This window comes from Gopherus flavomarginatus, chromosome 11 (assembly GCF_025201925.1).
Source record: "Gopherus flavomarginatus isolate rGopFla2 chromosome 11, rGopFla2.mat.asm, whole genome shotgun sequence".
NCBI classification, from domain to species: domain Eukaryota; kingdom Metazoa; phylum Chordata; order Testudines; family Testudinidae; genus Gopherus; species Gopherus flavomarginatus.
The window spans coordinates 32,444,075-32,448,583 of record NC_066627.1 but is presented as its reverse complement, the minus strand read 5'-3'; the positions used below and the strand labels follow the sequence as shown (position 1 = coordinate 32,448,583).

Here is a 4,509-nt window from a genome sequence, read left to right as displayed (position 1 = left end):
ACGCTTCTTATAGGCGGCCCGGCCCCGCCCCGGGGGGAGGCGGAGCCGCTGGCTCAAATCGGGAGGGGAATGCCCGGAGCTGCTGGGAGTCTGGGACGTGCTGCCCTCCTAGTCCCGTAAGCGAGGAAGGGGCACGCCTAGGCTGTGGGTAACCGCCCACCCGGCAGCCCCCTCCTGCTCCTATACAACCTCCCTCCCCAAGCTCCTGGGGCCCAACACCACCCTGTTCCCCTCCCAGTAACCCCCTTCCCAAGCTCCTGGGGCCCAACACCACTCTGTCCCCCCCCTTCACCTGACAGCCCAATCTCCTGGGGCCCAACACCACTCTGTTCCCCTCCCAACAACCCCCTCCCTAAGCTCCTGGGGCCTGACACCCCTCTGTCCCCCCTCTTCACCTAACAGCCCAAGCTCCTGGGGCCCAACACCACTCTGTTCCCCAAGCTCCTGGGGCCCAACACCACTCTGTTCCCCTCCTAACAACCCCCTTCCCAAGCTCCTGGGGCCCAACACCACTCTGTCCCCCTTCCAATAACCCCCTCCCCAAGCTCCTGGGGCCCAACACCCCTCTGTCCCCCCCTTCACCTAACAGCCCAATCTCCTGGGGCCCAACACCCCTCTGTCCCCCCCTTCACCTAACAGCCCAATCTCCTGGGGCCCAACACCACTCTGTTCCCCTCCCAGTAACCCCCTCCCCAAGCTCCTGGGGCCCGACACCACTCTGTTCCCCTCCCAATAACCCCCTCCCCAAGCTCCTGGGGCCCGACACCACTCTGTTCCCCTCCCAACAACCCCCTCCCTAAGCTCCTGGGGCCTGACACCCCTCTGTCCCCCTCCTTCACCTAACAGCCCAAGCTCCTGGGGCCCAACACCACTGTTCCCCTCCTAACAACCCCCTCCCCAAGCTCCTGGGGCCCAACACCACTCTGTTCCCCTCCCAATAACCCCCTCCCCAAGCTCCTGGGGCCCAACACCACTCTGTTCCCCTCCCAATAACCCCCTCCTCAAGCTCCTGGGGCCCAACACCACTCTGTCCCCGCCCTTCACCTAACAGCCCAATCTCCTGGGGCCCAACACCACCTTGTTCCCCTCCTAACAACCCCCTCCCCAAGCTCCTGGGCCTGACACCACTCTGCCCCCCCTTCATCTAACAGCGCCCTCCCCAATCTCCTGTGCCCAACACCATCCTGCCCCACCCCCCAACAGCACCCTCTCTAACCTCCTGGGACCCCACATCACCCTGTTCCCCTCCCAGCAACCTGCTCCCCAAGCTCCTGGAGCCCCCACAACCTTCTGGGGTCCTGTTTTCCCCTCCATCTAACAGCTCCCTTTCCAGGTCCACTGTATTCCACTCCCTCACCATGCCTTACATTTCACCACCACTTTACATCCCCTTTCTAATTGCCACCATGTGCAACTTTAATACTTCACCTTCACCCTTGAAGGCTCTGGCCATCCCCTTACGCCCTGCTTCCTGAACTCCTCTGACATTCCCACCATCCCCCTTCCACCCCCAACCCAGCCCTGTACCACCTTCCCATACACCCCCACCCTCTTACACCAGTAAAAACTTTATGAATACGTAGGAAGAGAGGGAAACAGTAAGTCAGATTTTGGGCCATGCTACCTCAGCTGTCTCTCTTAAAAATCAAGGTATGAGAGAGAAACCAGCATATGAAAATACTATTCTAATTATGATTTTTATATATATTTATAACAATAGGATTTTTTTTAAAACAATCCTCCTGTTGTCCTCCCCTCCAGATTTGCCTTTTCTGCCCATCTTCTCTGGGTCTCTCCTGTGGATTCCAAATCCTTCTAGGTAAGGCCTGGCTGTATTTCTGGGTGTTATACGATGCTTATCATACTGTTGGCTGTTAATAAATAATAGATTATTGCAAAAGAGGCTAATGGGAATTAATGTTAACAAGAGTAAAAAAGACATTTTAAATTAAAATAAAGATGGTTGTATTTTAAGGGTACCAAAAATGTTCTGTTGGTTATTCTACTAAAACAAGCAGGGCACATGTTTTATGACAGTAATGAGGCCCTGATCCTGTAATTTGATTAATGCACTCGGACCCCTATGCCTATGAAGAGCCCTGTTGATTTCAATAAGACACCACTCCAACATAAGGATCTGCCACAAGGATTTAATTACAGGATTCAGGCCAGTATCTGAATCCAGAACAACATTAAAATCAATACAAACCATGATGACAATGTTTTTCCAGCATTTAAAACTAAGCTGTGAAGGCAGGTGATGTTTCCATGGGAAGTTTTCATCATCAGGCAATCTTTATGCAAAATAACTTCCAGGAAAATCTATTTTGCCCCTGACTACTGACTGCAACTACAAGGCTTTTTAACACTGCACTTAGATACTACGGTGCCTAGATACAATATCTTTGATAAACATGGAAATAATCTGTTACTCATGTATGATAGGAGCAAACATTTTAATTTTTTTTCTGGAAGCTTCACATTAAGGCACTTAAAATCTATATCTGTTTTTGATTAATGCAATGGAATTTTAAGGACTATTTCCAGACTTTGTCAGATATTTAAAAGCAACAAAATGTTTCAAAAAGAACAGGAGTACTTGTGGCACCTAAGAGACTAACAAATTTATTTGAGCATAAGCTTTCGTGGGCTACAGCCCACTTCATTGGACCCATAGAATGGAACACATAGTGAGGAGAGATATATACATACAGAGAACATGAAAAGGTGGGAGTTGCCCAACCAACTCTAAGAGGCTAATTAATTAAGAAGAACTATTGTCAGCAGGCGAAAAAAAACTTTTGTAGTGATAATCAAGATAAAAGCAGCAATGAGTCCTGTGGCACCTTATAGACGAAGTGGGTATTCACTCGTGAAAGCTCATGCTCCAATATGTCTGTTTGTCTATAAGGTGCCACAGGGCTCTTTGCTGCTTTTTCAGATCCAGACTAACACGGCTACCCCTCTGATACTTGATAATCCAGATAGTACATTTAAGACAGTTTGACAAGAAGCTGTGAGGATACTTAACATGGGGGGAAATAGATTCAATGTGTGTAATGGCTCAGCCATTCCCAGTCTCTATTTAAGCCTAAATTGATAGTATCTAGTTTGCAAACTGGATACTATTTCAGCAGTTTCTCGTTGGAGTCTGTTTTTGAAACTTTTCTGTTGCAAAATTGCCACCTTTAAATCTTACTGAATAGCCAGAGAGGTTGAAGTATTATCCTACTGGTTTTTGACTGTTATGATTCCTGATGTCAGATTTGTATCTATTTATTCTTTTGCGTAGAGACTGTCGGGTTTGGACGATGTACATGGCAGAGGGGCATTGCTGGCAAATGATGGCATATATCACATTGATAGATGTGCTGGTGAATGAGCCCCCGATGGTGTGGCTGATGTGATTAGGTCCTATGATGGTGTCACTTGAATAGATATGTGGACAGAGTTGGCATCAGGCTTTGTGGCAAGGATAAGTTTCTGTGTTAGTGTTTTTGTTCTGTGGTGTTAATATCTGGGACAGGCAGCAATTTGATCCTGATCCTGCTATGACTCTCATGCAAGTGTAGGGCTCTGCTTTCATGGAGCTCATTGCAGGATTGGGGTTTTAAGTAGCTTTTGTTTTTAATATTTTAAGCTGCAACAAATATTGCCATAAATAAGTGGAATCCATAAAAGAACATGAGTGAGTAATGTAGGTCCAAAATGTAGGTTTTGTAACTTTTACACAACCTGACAGGAATACAAATGTATGTTACATTTGATGAAAAAATGAAAATAACTTTCTGTTTACATTTAAAATTGCCACTGCTGTTTTTGGAAACTTGGGGATTACATCACTGTGTTCCTGAATGAGAACCTGAAAGCAAAACTGCGTGGCCCATTTTCTGTATCTAATCAGAGGCAAATTTCCATTACACCTGGTAAAAAGAAAGACTTTTTTAAACATTTCAATTTTAATTAACTCAAGGTGTTAGCAACACAAGTAAGAGAATTTGTTTATGCTTTTTAAACTGACAAAGTCCCTTTAAATAAGAACCTCATCTCTTTGTAACCAAACTGATAAAATCTTGGCTCAGGCTCAGTCAGAAATATAGTGGGAAATGAGACTTGCCTCTAATGTGGTTTCCAACCTTTAGAGTAAATTTGCATAAATCCAGTAATGACAGACTTCCTGATCACATTTTGTAGATTCTCTCTACTCTTTTGGAGATGTAAGTTTTCTCTCTACTGTCACAAAAAGAAATTATATGGTAGGAAATACAGCCCTAAAATTCTTAATATTGTGGTGTGAATTCATGACACAGAATTGCTTGGTTCATTTTGCACTTCTAATGTCCCCTTTCAAAATGTTTATATTTTACTCTCACTAAAACAGTGCAGGAGAAATCTTATGTACATGACAATGAGAGTGACAGGATAAAATGGGCAGAGAGAATGAGTAACTGACATTTTTACTGCAGAAATCTACTACCATCAAGTGGCATAAAAAGTCACATCTCAATG

General features: G+C 45.7%; 1 long non-coding RNA gene across 1 annotated transcript; it reads left to right on the top strand.

The window, feature by feature from the left end:
- The first annotated feature begins 1,285 nt into the window (after nt 1-1,285).
- On the top strand, nt 1,286-3,391 carry LOC127030766 (uncharacterized). The gene is made up of 3 exons (XR_007768471.1): nt 1,286-1,650; nt 1,762-1,819; nt 3,293-3,391. It is a non-coding gene; the product is annotated as an uncharacterized LOC127030766 (long non-coding RNA).
- The last annotated feature ends 1,118 nt before the right edge of the window (nt 3,392-4,509 follow it).